The following is a 20,468-nucleotide window of genomic DNA, read 5'->3' as shown; positions in this document are numbered from 1 at the left end:
GTCACAGGAGAAATGGCCAAACTCCCACAAGAGGAAGAAGATAGTGAGAAGGTGGCATTAGAGACCACACAGAGTCCTGCCTCTGAGATTTCATTGGCTGTGGAAGGGGAGAGAGATGGGGCAGAGAGCACAATGGATGGACAGTTAACGGATGCTGCAGTCACTGAAGAGAGCGACTTTTCTGGGGGGCAACATGGGGAGAAGTCACAATCCATCAAGGCTATGAGCCTTGCTGATGACAGGAGGCCATCAACTGCTGTCAACGTGGAGGCAAATATCCCAGATCAGACACTTCCAGCCATGGAAGGAAGAAGGAGGTCACATGTCTCATGGGATGGGGCACCTTCTGGTCCGTCATCCGAACAGGAAGTAAATACAGAGAAGGGACCCCTCTTAGCAGCAGATGAGGGGAGATGCTCTGAGTGGGTCACAGCTGCAGAGAGACCTCTAGTAGAAGGGGGAGCGCAAGGTGAAAGCTGCCAGGTCACAGGCAGACTGAGCCCCATGGCAGAGAGCCCCCCAGCTGCAGAAAGACAGAGGATGGGAGTGGAAGATACAACCGGACACATGGCAACTCCCTTTGCAGAAGAAGCTCCCGAACAAACCCAAGAGTCCTTCGAGGCATTTCTGCCCCAGTCCAGATTTCATAGCCACCATAAATCAACCAGAGTACATTTTCTTACAGACGCAGAACTGGACTCTCACTCACGCCCACGGGAGAGCTCACCAACCTACCGGTCTGAAGTGCGGCTCCACTTGGAGCCTGGAGGAAGAATTGGCTCCAGGGCGTCTACTACGGAGTCCTCTCATTCCTCTTCTCCAAATGCTCTTCCTGTATTGGAGGCACCAGGGGGAGGAAGCAGCCAGGAGAGGCAACACGAAGAAGGCAAAGGCAGGCCCTCCAGCCCGAAAGGAAGACCTTCATCACATGATAAACTAGAGCGGATGGTCCCACATGTCCTGTTGCAGCAGGACTGGCTCGCTTTTTCTGAGCCAGAAGATTATGAAAGCCCATCGCCGCTTCCTCCTCAATCCAGCTATGACACGTATGATGCCACCTCTAGAGGTAGCTCAGTTTCTGTCACCTCAGAGTCCACCTCTCAGGACGGTGATGCAGAACCCATGCTGAGCAGTTCCATTGAGCGGTTGCTCTGGGATAAAGAGACCTTCTCGCGGCAGCTGGAGCGCAGCATGGAAGGAATAGTCAGAGGCAGCGCATCTCCGTCGGGAGTGAGACCACCAGGAACGAGGCTGGTGACCTGCTCTCCCTATGAGTGGGACACCACAGTTTGTGAAAGACAGGCAGGTCAGAAGTGGGATCAGCGAGAGGAAGCTTCCCCCATGGCCAGAGATGCAGGAACCAGGTCTGTGGCATCTACAGAAGACCACGAAGCCCATAAAAAGACCGGTCGTGCAGGAGTCATAGTACAGCGTCATCTCCCAGAGCAGGACAACCTTCTCAAACCTTCTGAAGTGGCAACCAACACTTTGCTTAGGTCCCACGCCACACAGAGAGCCTTGGGTTCCTTCATACTTCCTGCCTGTGTCATCTCCTCATATTCTACCTGTGAGGACATGGAGGTGAGACTCATCCGGCAGTCAGGCAGAAAGCACCGGCAGCGGTTGAAGGTTCAATTATGTGACGAAAAGCCACTTCCTGAGAAAGAGAGAGAAGCAGATGATGTTGGAGATGGAAGACTACCGAGCAGATCTGCAGCTCCACGCACTGGAGAGACTAGGGATTGGGCACACAGGGACTTGCAAGAACCACCGGCACCTCCTCCGTCACGTGACCTGAGTGCAACTGCTTTGGACCAGCAGGTCCCTGGAGGTTCCCAGGTAAGCAGCGAGGCTTCAGTCGAAGGTTCTGAACTCTCAAAGCTCTCAAGCAAGAAGTTATCAGCTGTATCTTCTCTGGAAGCAGGTAGTGAATTTCCAGCTCCCCCGTCTGATTGGCTTCGGTCAGAAACAGAAGCTGAGAGTGGAGACGAGGGTGGCCGTAGCCTGGTCATCAGAGATGTTCCTCAGACGCCACAGCAGCAGCAGTCAAGGCCACAAACGCCAATATCTTTAGAAGACCAGTCCCAGTTCAGCACAGAATGTGAGTGGGACAGAGTGGGAGATTGGGCCACCGAAGACATGGACAGCGGAAGTCTCACCATGGGGCAGAAGGAGAACAGCCACCTGTCCGTGGAAGAGAAGAAGCCTCCAGAAGGGTCTTCACTGAAGGCTGAAGCTGGCTCAAGATCGCAGAGCCACAGAGCTTCATCCAGTTCCAGGAATGACAAGAGTAACGGATTCTCGATCATTGGCTCGATTCTTGAGAGGAAGCTCTCTTTGAAAGAGGGGATGAGGGCTTGGCTGCACAGCCAGGGATTCTGGTTGACCACCCGGACGGAGGAGGAAGAGGAGAGCCATGGAGCCCCGAGTCAGGAAGAGACGGCTGCAGGAAGGGCCAGTTTCTCTGGGGAGATGGAGTGTACTGCAGAGGGGTGGAGAGACCACCACCCAGCACTTCAGAGCAGGGAAGTGTCTCCCAGGGTAGGTGGGACTCATCTTCCCCAAAGACAGACATTCCCAACTGGACCACCAGGCTTCCACCACAGAGGCCACCCTTCCACGGGCTCCTCTTCCACTCATTGTCTAGCGAGTGGCTCCTCATCCGAGGACTTCTCCCAGGAGAGGATCTGGGTCCCAGAAGGAGCTTCGGCCTGGGATAGGACTGGGCTCAAGTCCTCCAGAAAGAGACGGCATCCAAGAACCCAAGGCCTGGAGAGAGCAGCTGAGACGGGGGCTGGTGGCAGGACATGGGGGCCCATCAGGAGGAAACCCAGGCTGGGCAAGAGGGCCCTGAACACCACTGGACATGAGGACACCTCTTCCTCCTCCAGCAGCAGGGAAGAGAGACTCAACAGTGGCAGCAAAGGGCAGCTCACCGCTCGTGCACAAGGGCCAGCCAAAATGAGGGAGGGGAGACTATGCAGGGGAAGGGAAGAACCCATGTTTGAGACCACCACCCACCAGCCCCTTCCTCAAGCAGAGCAGGATGACAGGGATGGGCAGCCCACTGCTTGGAGGTCCCGCCAAAGCAGGAAGGGGTCCCCAGAAAGGGGCCTTTTACGACAGAGCCCCCAAGCTTCAGGGAGGAAGGGACATCTCCTTGAGGGTCTGCTGGGAAGCTATGGGGCTTCTGAGGCCACAGGCCCCCCAGGCAGGTCACCCCTCCCCCTCCCGCACGAGGAGCAGTTCCGGAACCTGAAAGAAAGGATCCAGTTGAGGCGCAAGGAGCTTTGGAGCTCCCCAGAGAGCCAGGACGAAAAGCCCAGGTAGCTTTTCTTTGGAGAGCGATTGTTGTGGGTGTGTAAATATTTTGAATTATTTAAAAATAATAATAATCCATTAAACTTTTAAAATGTGTGCTTTGAAACCAGGCTGAGGTGGCCATGCATGTTGCATTTCACGTCTGGATGGTCTCTCCAGATGTTTGGCGTTTTACCTTGAGGGGGAGGTCTCTCGGCTTCTTTGTCCCCTGGAGGTTGCCCCTGATTTCTCTCCAAGGGGGAGGAAACCTCTTTTTCAGCCGTCCCTGCTGAGCTTCCAAGCCTCTCCCAAGCGCTCCTCATTCTGTGTGCCTCAGGCACCCCAAACAGCAATCGCGTGTAGACTTATATACCACTTCACATTGGTTTTCATCCCTCTCTAAGCAGTTTAAGCATAGAGTAAGCATATATTTCCCCAACAATCTGGGCCCTTGTTTTACCGACCTTGGAAGGATGGAAGGCTGAGTCAACCTTGAGCCTCCTGAGATTCTCAACCTTGAGCCCTTAGACAGTGATCAGCAGAAGTAGCTTGCAGGACTGCACTCTACTCACTGTGCCACCGAGGAAGGAAGGAAGGAAGGCAGGAGGGAAGGAAGGAAGGAAAGAAGGAGGGGAGGAAGGAAGGAAGGAAGGAGGGGAGGAAGGAAGGAGGGAAGGAAGGAAGGAGGGGAGGAAGGAAGGAGGGAAGGAAGGAAGGTGGGAAAGAAGGAAGGAAGGAAGAAGGGAAGGAAGGAGGGGAGGAAGGAAAGCAATAGCAATAGCATTTAGACGTATATACTGCTTCATAGTGCTTTTCCAGCCCCCTTTACAGAATCAGCCTCTTGCCCCCAACAATCTGGGTCCCCATTTGACCCGCCTGGGAAGGATGGAAGGCTGAGTCAACCTTGAGCCAGTGGTGAGATTTGAACTGCTGAACTACAGCTAGCAGTCAGGTGAAGGAGCCTGCCCTCCAACCTCTGCGCTATTCCGGTGCTCCTGCACAGGCAGGTGAGACAGGTGGAGTCCAGGAAGATGGTCCCCAACCCAAAGAAGATCCTATTCCAGATGAGCCCCTGTGGCCTGGCCTTTTTGGCTTCGTTCTGCCCTTTGGCGGAGAGGCTGTCCGGCTGCAGATCTGGGCAGCCTGTGACGGTGTCTCCCAGATGCATCTGGATTTTGGAGGAATGTCCTGATGATCTCTTAAAGCCCCCTTAAAGCCCTGTGCCAATGGCTGTTCTGAAAAACCCAAATCCTCCCCAATAGCCCCCGAGAGAAGACGCCAAGGTCGTGCATCTCAATGGATTTATTGGATTGGACGGGGGAGGGGCATGGCTCAGTCTTGGGCCGGCTCACAGCCATCTGGGGGGGGCGGTCTGAGGTGGGGGTGGGGAGGTGGAGAAGAGGCAGCGAAAAGAACCGTGTTTCTCCTTCGGTGGTCACAGGGAGCTTCTGTCCAGAGGGCGGGAAGCTGCAGAGAAGAAAGGTTGAGTCAGCCTCCAAGGAAAGAGACACAGCATACTACTTGTGGTCTTTAATGAGGACTAGCAACATGCTGCATGCAGACAGTCCTCAGCTTTTGACTGGGGCTCTACTTGTAGTGCTGACAGCCACTCTATTATCCTTCGTGGAAAGTGTAACCTGTGTCAGACTGGCCTTTGACATCCATACTGGTTGGCATTCATTATTGGACTATGCAAAGGTGGTTTGTGCCCCTTGCAAACAAGTGCACAGGTCAATTTAGCTGAAGCACATCGTGTGGTCTGTACTGGCCAGTTGGGTCGCGGGGAGTTCTTTAGCTCTCTAAGCATTTCCCCAGGGAAAGACCAAGAGCTGGGAGTGTTCATTCAATGGGAGACATCTGCGCAAGAAAAACCACGGGAGTGCCATTAACAGAAGAATTAAACGTGTCTCAACATCCAGAGCAACTTTAAGATGAGTGGATTTCAACTCCCAGAATTCCCCTGCCAACTTACCAGGAATTCTCGGAATTGAAGTCCACTTGTCTTATAGTGGACTTCAACTCCCAGTTAAAGTGGACTTCAAACCCCAGAATTCCCAGTAAGCTGGGAATTTCCTACTCATCTTAAAAGTGTCAGAGATGGGGAAATGCTGCTCTAGATCCACCACCATCACTGCATATATATTGTGGGTGGTCCTTGTCCGGCTCAGCTGGTCACAGATTTTGAGGGGCAGGAGATGGATGCGTATTAGCATCCTAGGCCAGTGTTCTTGTCACGAGTCCGAGAGTGAAAGTGATGAGTTAGAGACTGAAGATCAACCAGAGACTGTAGCACCCACAGTTATGGTATTGACTGAGTCAGAGGAGGAGGATGAATTAGAGGACAAGCCCACGTTTGATGCCAGAGTGGAGAGAACTATGTCCAGACAAGAATATCTGAAAAGAATGGGGTCTTGACGTTAGTAGCTCTAGGGAACATTTGGCCATGCCTTGTCACTATATAAGGGAAAGTCTGTGGATAAGTGGGCATGGCGAACAACGTTTGCAAAAATCATGGACGTGTGTGAGCTCCGGAGTTCCAGGAGCACTTTATGCCTTCAGATCGCTCTAACTCATGAAACCTGCATCTCTAAAAAGACTCTGGAGAAACTGTAAGTTTAGTTTGATTGTCAGAATCACTTTGAAGGAATTTCCCCCTAATGAGTTTTGGCTTCCGGCCCAGGACCTGTTCTTATCTCAGACAATTAAGCTGGGAACACTGACAGAATGGACTAAGTTTGAGTTGATACTACTAACTATTTTTCACCTGGACGTTTTAATAGCAATGTACTTTTATACTGAGTGTGTGTGTGATTTTTATTCTGATTGGTGACCTCGTCCAGACAGAACAGGACATGAGCGGGATGTGGGCGGAAACCCTGGTGGGCCCCACAAGGAGAACTCACAAGCATTTTCCACTTTGCAAATATTTCTCTGCAGGATTCCTTGGGGGGTCAGGTTTGACCGGGCACGATCTTCCATAGTGTCCTGAAAAATAAAGGAAGGACTGAGCAGGTTGGAGGGGGGCGGTATCCCCCGACCTCGACCCCCACCACTTTTAAGAAAGACACTCCAACCCTCCAGGGATCTGCCTCTGCTTCAAAGGCAGCAGGGGTGGTGGGGGGCTGAAAGCAAGGGGGATGAATGGGGTGGGTGGGCTTCAGTTGAGGTCCGAACCCCCTTCCTTTTGACATTAGGAAAGGATTGTTACAGGAAGGCTTTGGCTTATACCAAGACAACTAGACACAAGAACAGTTTTTTTTCCGAACGCCATCACTCTACTAAACCAATAATTCCCTCAACACTGTCAGACTTTCTACTAAATCTGCACTTCTATTCTACTAGTTTTTCTCATCATTCCTATCACCCATTTCCTCCCATGTTGACTGTATGACTGTAACTTGTTGCTTATATCCTGAGATTTTTATTAATATTGCTTCTTCATTGCTTATTTGACCCCTATGACAACCATTAAGTGTTGTACCACATGATTCTTGACAAATGTATATTTTATTTTATGTACGCTGAGAGCATCTGCACCAAGACAAATTCCTTGTGTGTCCAATCACACTTGGCCAATAAAATTCTATTCTATTCTATTCTATTCTATTCTATTCTATAACCAGTGGTGGGTTGCTACCGGTATGGTAGAGGATGGCACATCAGTTGTGAACAGTGAGCTGAACATGGAGCTTTGGCCCTCTTGCGTGTTCTGCCGGGCTTCTCATTGCGAGCCCCCAATTAAGTCCAAAAAGAGAAATTCAAACACACATGTTTGTAAAGGAACTAAAGTTGTTTTATCAAAAGGAAAATACTTCCAGACACACTGTCAGTTAAAGTGCTCTCCTACAAGTCAACAGCCTTGAACGCTGTGAGGAACACAAAACTAAAACAGAGCAGAGAAAAAGCAGCTGTGAAGACGTCACAGCCACCCCCTTTTAGAGTCCTTGAGTCAAAAACTTAACTGAGTTAGTCCAAGAGTCCTGGAAAAACCTTGAAACAGGTCAAAGAGTCCTTCTGAAATCCTGATGTAAAATGCAGTTCTTACTATCATCAAAGGGATAAACTTCCACGCCCAGAGGCAGCAACACTGGCTATTTAACCGCAGCCCCATTAGCCTAATTACTCCGGCCACAGGTGACCTCCCTTATTTCCTGTAATATTTACGCAGTTGTTTCTTTCCTTGACATCACCATGCGTCTGCGCACATCTATGAATGTCTCCCCTTCAGAATCTAATGATGATAAGGAAGATGATTCACTAACGGGGCAATTATCTAATGGGCTGCCTGTCCTTGCCTCCTCCGTTGACCCCACTGCACTTTCAGAATCCTCCCCAGACGCTCCACTGTCGGAAGCAGCCGGCAGCAAAACGGGCCTCTGACAATGGGAGGATTCGCCCACCCCCACCCCCACAGTCCTTGGAGCAGGAGCTGGCCCAGAGCCAACCACAGCATTGCATGTGCGTGCATGCATCCCAGTGTATTTTTTCCTACATGCGCATGCACAGAAGCAAAATCTCACGAGGGGATGCGCACGTCCACGAGATTTCAACAAATCAACAAAATCTCTCGCACACCCACGTCTCCTCCTGAGATTTTAGTCCATTTTTGCTTCCTGCGCATGCGCAGAAGCAAAAACACACTGGGACATGTGGGCACACAACAGAACCAAAGCTGCGCGAGCAGTGCGCCTGTAGCAGCAGTCGTGGCAACCCACCATTAGTGACTATTCCAAGTTACAACAGCACTGATCAAAAAGTGGCTTAGCATTGTTCTTCACACTCACAACCATTGTCCAGGGTCACGTGATCAAAATTCAGGTACCTGACCAACTGGTGTGTACTTATGATGGATTGCAGCCTCGCAGGCAGGCGTGGGTTCTGCATTGCACAGACCTGTTCTAGGCAAGTGGGCCGAGCCTTCTGGGCTGAAGAATCAGCAGCAACCTGTTGTGGTTAGCTCTGGCCCTGCTCCTGCCCCAAGGACTGTGGATGTGGGGGAGACATCCACATGCTGCAGGCCTGTTTTGCCCCCGGTGGAATCTGCTGATGAAGGCTCCTCTGACCAAGAAGACATGAGTGACAGGGAGGAGGAGAGTGGGGCAGACAGCTCAGAAGGAGATCAATTCTCTAGCTCCTCCTTGGATTCAGAACAAGAGTTAATGATACAGCCACGCATGCGGAGAGCGATGCATAGGCAGCAACAACTGAGAGATTATTATCAAAGAAAATGAGGCCACCTGTGGTTGGGTGGGGCTGTGGTCATTAGTGAGGCTGCTATAAATAGCAGCCTGTGGGTTTGGCCATTATGGAGGATTATCTGATTGTTGTGTTTCGTGACTGCTTTACTGACTTTGACCTTTTGTGTGCTGATTTTTCCCCACTTTGAAAGTAAACCAGGGCAAAGTGGGTTTCACTTTGTGAAAGAAGAAGGACTGTGAATTGCCTCACAGCTGCAAGCTAAGTATCACAGAACTGATAAGGGACTTGTACAAATTACCAGTTTGTTTGGAGACGAGTGCTCTTTGCTATACCAAAAGAGGGCTTGGTTTAAGTGACTTTTCATTATAAAGAACATTGTTTTGAATTTTCAAACGTATGTGTGTCTGAAATTTGTACCTGTGAATTTTTGGGAGGATTCTACCAGAGAGCCCGACAGAACACAACCCATCCCTGATCCATGGGTCTGTCATGTGATCCCCATTTGCAACTTTCCCAGCCATGTCCAACATGTGAGGTCAATTGGGGAGGCCAGATTCACTTAATAAACCACACGATTCATGGAGCGCCACTCACAACGCTTAATCGTGGAGATGTTGTGCTCCGTTGCAGCCATAAGGGCAGGACTGGCTGTATTCAAGGGACGCCAGGAACCCCACTGCAACCCCAGGCAGGGAAGGACCCCAGGCTGCCCTCCCCCTCCCAGGGTGCCACAAACCCATGCAAACCAAGGGGTCCCCTGTGGTCTCAGCCACACCTTAACAACTCCCTCCATCGAACCCCCAGTGGTGGCCCCGGGTGTTGCAGGCTTACGCTCCGTCGGTGAATCTTGTCTGGTGGTTTCGTCTTGACCAGCTCGGCTGATGGCAGCATCTCCTAGGTGAAGAGCAAAGGGTGTCAGGATCAGTACTGTCATAGAAACATAGATAGAAACATAGAAGTCTGACGGCAGAAAAAGACCCCATGGTCCATCTAGTCTGCCCTTATACTATTTTCTGTATTTTATCTTAGGATGGATATATGTTTATCCCAGGCATGTTTTAAATTCAGTTACTGTGGATTTATCTACCACGTCTGCTGGAAGTTTGTTCCAAGGATCTACTACTCTTTCAGTAAAATAATATTTTCTCATGTTGCTTTTGATCTTTCCCCCAACTAACCTCAGATTGTGTCCCCTTGTTCTTGTGTTCACTTTCCTATTAAAAACACTTCCTTCCTGGACCTTATTTAACCCTTTAATATATTTAAATGTTTCGATCATGTCCCCCCTTTTCCTTCTGTCCTCCAGACTATACAGATTGAGTTCATTAAGTCTTTCCTGATACGTTTTATACTTAAGACCTTCCACCATTCTTGTAGCCCGTCTTTGGACCCGTTCAATTTTGTCAATATCTTTTTGTAGGTGAGGTCTCCTGGGTTAAGATTCCATTTAGGGTAAAAAGGTTATGAGTATGCAAAGCAGCCATACTGCCGAGTCACAATGACTCAACTGCAAACTGATTGGGCTACAACAATATAAATAGCAATGCACCTTTGCAGTGGATGTGGTTAGTTGTAATTTATTGTGGTTAGTGTGGTTGGGTGGGTGGGAAGTTTGTAGTGGTTAATAATGTGCAGTTATTATTATATTATTATTATTATTATTATTATTATTATTATTATTATTATTATTATTATTAATTGGACTTATATGCCGCCCCTCCCCAAAGACTTGGGGCAGCTTACAACATATGCAATAACAATATAACAATGAGCCGGGGTGGCGCAGTAGGTGGTGTGCTGTACTGCAGGCCACTGAAGCTGACTGTAGATCTACAGGTCAGCGGTTCAAATCTCACCACCGGCTCAAGGTTGACTCAGCCTTCCATCCTTCTGAGGTGGGTAAAATGAGGACCCAGATTGTGGGTGCAATAGGCTGGCTCTGTTTTTAAAAAGTGCTTTTGCTAAGCCGCCCTGAGTCTAAGGAGAAGGGAGGCATAAAAATCAAATAAATAAATAAAAAGTAAGTAAGTAAAATAAATAAATAAATAAATAAATAATAATAATAAAAAATAAATAAATAAATAAATAAATAACATCCTGAATCCAATCAATAATTAATAATCTAAAAACCCAAAGACCATAAAAACATTCATACCCATTCAATCGAGTAACTTGCGTTGGTCAGGGGCAGAAGTCTAATAGCCCCAAGCCAGGCGGCATAAATGAGTCTTAAGACTTTTGCAGATGGCGAGGAGGGAGGGGCAGTTTGAATCTCCGGGGGGGGACTGATTCCAGAGAGTGGGCCCCCCACAGAGAAGGCTCTTCCCTTTGGCCCCGCCAAATGACATAGTTGACGGGATCTGGAGAAGGCCGACTCTGTGGGACCTGACCGGGCGCCGGGATTCATGTGGCAGGAGGTGGTCTTGGTGGTAATCTGGCCTGATGCCATGTAGGGCTTAACAGGTCATTACCAAGGCTTTTGAATTGTGTCCGGAAACCAATTGGGAGCCAACGGAGTCCGCGGAGTGTTGGAGAGACATGGGCACACTTTGGGAGGCCCATGACTGCTCTTGCGGCTGCATTCTGCACAACTTGCAGTGTCCCAACACTCTTCAAAGGTAGCTTCATGTAGACACCACTGGGTTAATGGTGGTGTTGCACACAGAAGAAAGAGAAATCGATTTTTGATATACTGAAGAGTAAAACGTCTCCAGACAGTTGCTGCTGCGTTGTCTCCATCCATCCAAGACTTCAGCTCCTGAGTCTCTGTACCTAGACAATCGCTTTCAAATGCAACTCGGACCAAGGGAGGGAGACTTTGTGGGTGAAAGCACCCGAGAGGCACCTTTGCCATCTGCAATCGCATCTTTCAAAACCAAACACTAATTCAGTAAGTTCTTAAAATACAGGGGGTGGACAAAGAAATGGAAACACCTTGAAAAACCATCAAAATATCTTTTAATATGGTGTTGGTCCACCTTTTGCGGCAAATACAGCCTCAATTCTCCGAGGTAATGATTCATACAAATTGTGAATTGTTTTCAAAGGAATTTTAGCCCATTCTTCAGTTAAAGCATCTTCCAGTTCTTTTAGAGACGATGGTGGTGGAAATTGACTTCTTACTTGAATCTCTCAAATCGCCCATAAATGCTCAGTAATGTTGAGGTCTGGTGATTGTGGTGGCCAGATGAGAGGCTGAACTTCATTGGAATGTTCCTCGTGCCATTCTTTAACACTTCTTGCTCTATGGATTGGTGCATTATCATCTTGAAAGATGGCATCCCCCTCTGGAAACAGTTCTTGAACCATAGGATGAATTTGGTCGGCCAAAAGGCCTAAATAGTGATGGCTGTTCATTCTTTCCTGAAGGGAAATCATTGGCCCAGCGGATTTCCAAGAAATAGCACCCCAGATCATCACTGAGCCCCCGCCATGTTTGACGGTTGGGAGAAGGCTGTCTGGATGAAGTGATTCTTTTGACTGTCTCCAGACGTAAACACGGCCGGAAGTCGGAAAAAGGGTAAACAATGATTCGTTGGACTAGAAGTCATATCCTATCCTATCCTACCCTACCCTGGCAGGGGTTGCTACTACCGTGTTTCCCCAATAGTAAGGCAGTGTCTTACTATCTTTTTACCCCCAAAAGCCCCACTGTGTCTTACTTTGGGGGTATGTGTTATATTGTCCCGGGCACCGGGGCCGGCTCGTCTTCGGGCTTCGGCCCGGGCGAGGCATCTTCTCCTCCGGGCGGGCGGCGTTAGGCGGTGTTGCGCGGCAGGCGCGGCTGCCCGTCGGGCCCGGCCTCCATCCCTCCTGCGCCGTGGCGGGGCCGGTCCGCGATGCGCGTCCTGGGGGTGCCCGGCTGGCCGGCTCCGGAGGCTGCGGCTCCTCCCGCTGCTGCCCAATGCCGAGGATGCCCCGCGCCCAGCCCGGTTACGGCAGCAGGCAGGCAGGCAGCCCCAGGCGCGGCGGGGAGAGCAAAGGCGGCAGCGGGAGTAGCGGATGCCTCCCTCGCTTTTAGTACCGTGTTTCCCCGAAAGTAAGACATATGTCTTACTTTCGGGGTATGGCTTATATTAGCCGACCCCCCTGAAACCCCCCATATGTCTTACAATCGGGGGGGTCTTACTATCGGGGAAACACGGTACTTACCGCCACTACCAGTGCGATGCGCACGCAGCTTTGGATCACTGGTGTGCACACGTGCGCATCCCAGTAAGATTTTCCTTACGCGCATTTGCAGGAAGCAAAGCCTTGTGACACACGCATGCGAGAATTTCAGTTATTTTCTTTGCTTCTGCGCATGTACAGAAACAAAGTCTCACGCAGATGTGTGCATGAACGCAGCTCCATTTTTGCTCCCGTGTGCAGAGTGGCCCATACTGGGTAGCAACCTGTCACTGATCCTACCTTCGCCTCTCCTCTATTTCTTCCACCCCACCCCACCCCACCCCATTATTTTAGCCAAATATGATGATGAGTTGGGGTGGCGCAGCAGATAGAGTGCTGTACTGCAGGCCACTGAAGCTGACTGTAGATCTGCAGGTCAGCAGTTCAAATCTCACCACCGGCTCAAGGTTGATTCATCCTTCCATCCTTCCGAGGTGGGTCAAATGAGGACCCGGACTGTGTGTGTGGGGGCAATAGGCTGGCTCTGTTAAAAAGTGCTATTGCTAACATGTTGTAAGCCGCCCTGAGTCTAAGGAGGAGGGCGGCATAAAAATCTAATAAAACCAACAAACAAATAAAAATCTATTTTAGTCAAAACCCTCCCCAGCGATGGAGCACCCACAACCTCTGGCGAACGCTGGTGCCAGGCCTGGCTCCTGGAGTGACATGGCAGCTGCCTTGAGCTCTGCCCGATGCCCTCAAGTCGCTTCTGGTTCTGACTGCCCGCAAACCAGAGTCCCGGTCCCTGACCTTCACAGAAGGGCCCCCAGTACCCTGTCAACACAAGGGACCTTCTCCATTGGCGGGCTGGGGCTGCCCCTTATTATTATGGCTTAATGTATTAGGAAAGTTCGAGTTGGTGGAACAAATTGGCTGCTGGCGGCTCCTTTCGATAATGACCTGTTACTGCCAACCTCTCTCGCTCAAGTGGGCAAACAAAGGCGTTCCAAGCATTACCTGAGCAGCTCAAGCAACCCCTCGTTTTCACGTTTGAGTGGCCTCCCGCTGCTCAGCACATGCTGCAGAGGATTGGAAGAGCTAAGGACGGATGCGGCTCAGAGGTTTCAAAACGGGAAGGCTACATTTAGAATCAAAGGGCTGGAAGGGACCTGGGGGGAGGGGTCTTCTACACAAACCCTTGACCAAGGCAGTAGTCCTCATCCTACCCCAGGCAGATGCTTGTCCAATCTTTCCTTGAAGGGATAGAGTACCACAATTCCATGAGGCAAGCTGTTCCATTGATCCATCCATCCATCTTAGATAAAAGGTTGTCCAATCATTTTTGGAAAAGCAAGAGATTTCCAACTCCAGGAAGCAAACTATAGCAATAGCATGCCGCCCCGAGTTTCGGAGAGGGGCGGCATATAAATCCAATAAATTGAATTGAATTTAGATTTATATATTGCTTTCTAGTGCTTTCACAGCCCCCTCTAAGTGGTTTACAGAGACTCAGCCTTTGCCCCCAACCATCTGGGTCCTCATTTGACCCACCTCAGAAGGATGGAGGGCTGAGTCAACCTGGAGCCTCCTGAGATTTGATCTGCCAAACTGCTGGCAGCTGGTGATCAGCAGAAGTAGCCTGCAGTCCTGCACTCTAACCACTGCGCCACCGAGGCTCCTGTTCCATTGATGGATTGTTCTCACTGTCAGTTCGTGCAACTTTCTTCTAAATTAGCTCTCTTGACCTAGACTAGTGATGGTGAACCTTTTTTTGGTTCGCGTGCCAAAAGGGTGTGTAGGAGTGTGCTAGCGTGCGTGCATGTGCCCACACCCATTCCCTCCCCACACCCATGCGCACCCTCCCACGCTGCTGCTTCACATCACACAATCCTACCCTCCCCCCATGCGCCCAGGCTTCACTGAAACCTGGGATGGTAAAAAAATGACCAAACAGTTTGGTTTGCCCGTTGTGCTGTTTTTTGCACTTTTGTTTCAGGAAGCTCCGGAGTGCAAAAAACAGCACAACGGGCAAACCGGAAGTCTGTTTTGCCAATCCTCCAGTTTGCCCACTGGGCAGTTTTTCATACTCTGGAAGGTGTGAAATTTATTTATTTTATTTAATTGGATTTGTATGCCGCCCCTCTCCGAGGACTCGGGGCGGCTCACAGCAAGTACAAAAACAGAACAATAATGTGAATCTCTACATGGGGCTACCTTTGAAAAGTGTTCGGAAACTTCAGATCGTGCAGAATGCAGCTGCGAGAGCAATCATGGGCTTCTCCAAGTATGCCCATATCACTCCAACACTCCGCAGTCTGCATTGGCTGCCGATCAGTTTCCGGTCACAATTCAAAGTGTTGGTTATGACCTATAAAGCCCTTCATGGCACCGGACCAGAATATCTTCGGGACCGCCTTCTGCCGCACGAATCCCAGCGACCGGTTAGGTCCCACAGAGTTGGCCTTCTCCGGGTCCCGTCGACTAAACAATGTCGTCTGGCGGGACCCAGGAGAAGAGCCTTCTCTGTGGGGGCCCTGACCCTCTGGAACCAGCTCCCCCCTGAGATTAGGATTGCCCCCACCCTCCCTGCCTTTCGTAAACTCCTTAAGACCCACCTTTGCCGTCAGGCATGGGGGAACTAAAACACCTCCCCCTTGCCCATGTTGTTTTGTTGATTGATTGACTGTGTGCCTGTTTTTTATATATACTGTTTTTATGAGATTATTAATTTAAATTGCAACTAGATGGGTGGGCATTGGATTTGGTATTATGTACTGTACTGTTTTTTTATTATTGTTGTGAGCCGCCCCGAGTTTGCGGAGAGGGGCGGCATATAAATCCAATAAACCAAACCTAACCTAATTAATAATAACATTAAAACAATCATTAAATTCAATTAAAAGAAACCTATCAAACCAACCATTCAACAATCATACTGAAAACATGGCCTTCTTCCAAGGCTGAAAATCAGCTGCGCGCACTGGAGCTGACACAGGGCAATATCTTGCATGCCCTCCAATGCACTCCACATGGCATTTGTGGCCCATGTGCCACAGGGTCGCCATCACTGACCTAGACCTTCCCCAAGAAGGTCCCAGCATCATGTCAGGATTAGCAACCCTGGGTGATATTTCATTGTGTTACCGTATAAGGTAAAAAGCAGAATGCAAGCATGTTAATGCTGAGTCATAGGGTGTGAACTGCAACCTGATTGGGCCAGAGCATTATAAGATGCAAATCAACTTCACCATGATTGTCCTTTCTGTCTGCTGTTTGCTGTTGATGGTGGTGGTTGATAGTTGGCTGGCTGGAGCAGTTTGAGCGTGAGTTAGATATTGAGTAGAGTAGTGATAGTGATATGAAGAAACCTGGACTGGTTGAGTATCTACTTGTAAGTAAGCTGAATGTAGCTGATGTAAAATTTCGGTATACAGAAGAATGAAGCAGAGTATATTTTGCACTGAAGAGTAAAACTACTGTTTTCTACAAATTTGTCATTATAATTTATCTAGTTAATTAATTGCCACATTATATTCTGGTATCTTATCTAGTTCTCCTGGGTCACTCTGCATATATCTGGACACATCCAACTAGGATCAGCCCTAGGAGACAGTCCCTTCCCTCAATCCCAACTGCTGGTGTGGGGGGAAGACCAGTAAGGAGAGGAGTGCCCCTCCCCCATTGTGGGGCAGAGCTGTTGTGGCCAAGCAACCAGAAGGGAGATGGGCTGTAGGACAGCAGGTGAAACTTCACCTGGAAAACCAAGAGATGGCCTGATCTGGAGAAGGAAGTCCTGAGATCTCCACCCAAGCTGGACAAGGAGAAGTCACACATACAAACATACACTCAGTAGCAGCTACTGCTAGAGGGATCTTGGAGTCTTGGTGGACAACCAACTCAAAATGAGCCAACAATGTGCAGCGGCAGCCAAAATGGCCAACACAATCCTGAAAGGCCAATACAACCTAGGACTAGGGAGGAACTAATACCACTCTATAAAGCCCTAGTTAGACCACACCTAGAGTCCTGCATCCAGTTTTGGTCACCACACTACAAAAAAGACATTGAAACTCTGGAGAAAGTGCAGAAGAGAGAAACCAGGATTGATAAGGGGAAACTAAAACATATAAAGAGAGGTTGCAGGAACTGGACACGGACAGTCTAGCGAAGAGAGAGTCCAGGAGAGACATGAGAGCAGTCTTCCAATACTTGAGGAGCTGCCACAGAGAGGAGGGGGGTCAGGCTGTTTTCCAAAGCACCAGAAGGCCAGACAAGCAACAACGGATGGAAACTGACCAAGGAGAGATTCAACCTTGTATAATTTGGAGGACAGAAGGAAAAGGGGGGACATGATCGAAACATTTAAATATGTTAAAGAGTTAAGGGAAGTGTTTTTCATAGGAAAGTGAACACAAGAACAAGGGGGCACAATATGAGGTTAATTGGGGGAAAGATCAGCAGCAACGTGAGAAAACATGATTTTACTGAAAGAGGAGTAGATGCTTGGAACAAACGTCCAGCAGACGTGGTTGGTCAATCCACAGTCCCTGAATGTAAACCTGTCTGGGATAAACCTAGATCCATCCTAAGATAAAATACAGGAAATAGTATAAGGGCAGACTAGATGGACCAGGAGATCTTTTTCGGCCATCAATCTTCTGTTTTCTATGTTTCTACCTGGAAATAAGAAGGAACTTTCTGATGGTGAGAGCGATCAACCGGTGGAACATTCATCAGCGGAGGTTGTGAAAGCTCCAACGCTTGGGACTTTCCAGGGGAGATTGGACTGCCATTTGTCCCAGGTGGTATAGAGTCTCCTGCTCGAGCAGGGGGTAACTAGATGACCTACAAGGTCCCTTCTAACTCTATAATAAGAATAAAAAAATGAATAAAAAAGTTCTCCAGATCTTGATTGGCCATTTCCAACAGAAGTGGGGTGAAGTGTGTGTATGTCGCAACACTACTAGAGTGGGTTCGCCATTTGGCCATGAGTTCCTCTGAGGCAGGGGTCCTCCACCTTGGTGGCTTTAAGAGCGGTGGACTTTTCTTTCTTTCTTTCTTTCTTTCTTTCTTTCTTTCTTTCTTTCTTTCTTTCTTTCTTTCTTTCTTTCTTTCCTCCCTCCCTCCCTCCGTCCCTCCCTCCCTTCCTTTCATTCTTAATTTATTAATTTACAGTTTTTATGCTGCCCTTCTCCTTAGACTAAGGGCGGCTTACAATAGCACTTTTAAACAGAGCCAGCGTATTGTCCCCACAATCTGGGTCCTCATTTGACCCACCCCGGAAGGATGGAAGGCTGAGTCAACCTGGAGCCGGTGATGAGATTGAACCGCTGACCTGCAGATCTACAGTCGGCTTCAATGGCCTGCAGTACAGTACTCTACCTGCTACGCCACCCCGGCTCCTTCAGCTCCCAGTACCACTGTGGCTACTGGCTTGGGAATTCTGGGAGTTGAAGTCCACCAATCTTATTAAAGTGGCCCAGGAGCTTGCTTGGATTCTTCGGAGAGGAGCGGCATACAAATCTAATAAATTATTATTATTATTATAAAATCAAAATACACAGTAATGGACAGCCAAAATTTTTACTGCCACACTGTGGGTGCGGCTTTTGTGGGTGTGGTTTAATGGTCATGTGACTGGGTAGGAATGGCTTGCTGGTCATGTGATCAGGTGGGAGTGGCTTGAACAATCATCATAGTTCAAGTGAACTGTTAAGTCCTCGACTTACAACCTTACCAGTGTTGCTCCCTGGGGTGACAATTTGTGTTTCCCGCGCTCTCCTTCCTGAGTTGTCCCCCAGACTCAGGCTGGGCTGCTAGGCGAACCAGTGCTGCCAGAAGCATCAATGCTGCCAGTGCCGCTTCCACCCACACCTTCTGCTTGCACTTTAGGTGGGAGGTGGCCGCGTGAGGCCGGAGGGGAGCCAGGCAGGAGAGGGAAGCTCGTCCAAGGCCAGGAAGGAGGAAAGAGGGAAAAAGCAAGGAGCGCAGACACAGCAGCAGCAGCAGCAGAGGGAAAAAGGAGAATTGAGCCAAGACCGGTAATCCAGGAAGTGACAGCCGCCAATCAGCTGGAGCTGCGCACGCATCTTCACTTATGCTGGTGGAACTGTGTTCCACCCCGTCCTGTCTGCTTCCCACCCCTGAATACACACGAAATGTCTCTCCATGAATTCTGGCTCATTTTCTTGACTTTTCCTCTCTTCCTCTCGCTCTCCGCAGGAAGATGGAGCCCCACGTGGAGACCGGCTGCATTTGCCGCCTGCAAAGAATAATTGCTCTTCATGCTTAATTGACTCCTAAAAAACATGGTGCGAATACTAATTAGAGGGGGAGGGAGTTGTCGGCACCAGGCTCCCCGCGAGAGCGTCTGCCTGGCTGGAGCGCCAATGACTCAAGGAGGCTCCTGTTTCTGTGGTCTCCTCTTGCCTGGAAACGTGGCTTTGGCCACGGTGCATTGCCCTGCCCTGGAAAGACCACGCTGGTTGTCCAAAAGGGTTAGAAGGCATCTGTCCATCTTCTCCTGCGTGTGACTCAATGTTCTGGTTTCTGTTGATTGTTTTGAGAATCTTGGTGGGTTGGATGTTGATCTTAATTCAGAGGCATCTGACGTCTGCCATGGGGCCAAAGAGCTCCTGTCTCCCCCCAACCGTCGGCTCAGGTGGGCACGTTGGAACCCCTCTCTCCCTCCCTTACTTTCATTTCATCCATCCATACATCTATTCCTTCCTCCTTTCTTTCTTTCTTTCCATCCATCCATACATCTATTCCTCCCTTCCTCCCTCCCTCTTCTTTCTTTCTTTCTTTCTTTCTTTCTTTCTTTCTTTCTTTCTTTCCCTATTTCTTTCTTTCCCTATTTCTTTCTTTCCCTCTTTCTTTCCCCCTTCCTTCCTTCCTTCCCTCCCACCCACGCATGTGCTCAGGCCTTTCTGAAACCTGGTAGGTGAAAAAATGCCCAGACAAACCAGAGGTCAAGGAAAATGTACTTCCAGTTTGTCATTGTGCTGGTTTTTTTGCATATTGGAGGGTTCAGGGCAGCTTCCGGAATGCAAAAAACGCACTTCCGGTTTGTCCGTTGTGCTGTTTTTTGCACTCTGGGGCCCCGGGGAGCTTCCCCGAACCCTTACAGTGCAAGAAACAGCACAACAGCAAACCAGAAGTATGCTTTTCTGAACTTCCGGTTGTCCATTGGGGGATTCTTTTTGCTGCTGGGGCTTCAGGGAAATGTCCGGAGGACAAAATGGCTTTCCCCAAGGCTGAAAATCAGCCGGCCAGTGCGTGCATGCGCGATGGAGCTGAAACATGGCAAAGTCTTGCTTGCCCTCTGATATGGCTCCGCGTGCCACCTGTGGAACATGCGCCACAAGTTTGCCATCACGGGCATAGGGGGTTGGACTAGAAGACCTCCAGGGTCCCTTCCAGCTCTGTTCTGATTGATTGGACCCCTTACGCTAATTGGAGACTCTAGACCAGAGGTCTTCAAACATGGCCGCTTGAAGACTTGTGGACTACAACTCCCAGAATTCTCCAGCCAGCATAGCTGTCTGGAGAATTCTGGGAGTTGAAGTCCACAAGTCTTCAAGTGGCCATGTTTGGGGACCCCTGCTGTAGACCCTCTCAAACCCAATGTCTTTCTTGAGAACCTCCAGTGAGGGAGCACCTATAGTACTAACTCCTGCTCTAGCCAAACAATGACTTGATTAACTTCAAGAAATTCTGGCTAAATATCACCCCTCTCACCAAAAAAACCCCAGCGCAGATTTCTGTCATCAATTCCCGGGAAGGCTGGAGAATCGATCGTGAAAAGGTCACTTGGTGGTCACCTGGAAGACAATATGGGAATTGCTGGATAACCGTCC

At 49.4% G+C, this 20,468-nt stretch overlaps 1 long non-coding RNA gene across 1 annotated transcript; it reads right to left on the bottom strand.

Moving 5' to 3' along the window:
* Positions 1–4,691: 4,691 nt before the first annotated feature.
* On the bottom strand, positions 4,692–9,394 carry LOC139159070 (uncharacterized). The gene is made up of 3 exons (XR_011557801.1): positions 9,331–9,394; positions 6,204–6,285; positions 4,692–4,767 (listed from the first exon to the last, which is right to left on the bottom strand). It is a non-coding gene; the product is annotated as an uncharacterized lncRNA (long non-coding RNA).
* Between the last annotated feature and the right edge of the window lie 11,074 nt (positions 9,395–20,468).

Source organism: Erythrolamprus reginae, chromosome 2 (genome assembly GCF_031021105.1).
Source record: "Erythrolamprus reginae isolate rEryReg1 chromosome 2, rEryReg1.hap1, whole genome shotgun sequence".
Classification (NCBI taxonomy): Eukaryota; Metazoa; Chordata; class Lepidosauria; order Squamata; family Dipsadidae; genus Erythrolamprus; species Erythrolamprus reginae.
The sequence above is the reverse complement of the archived record's forward strand: the minus strand, read 5'-3'. Positions and strand labels throughout refer to the sequence as shown.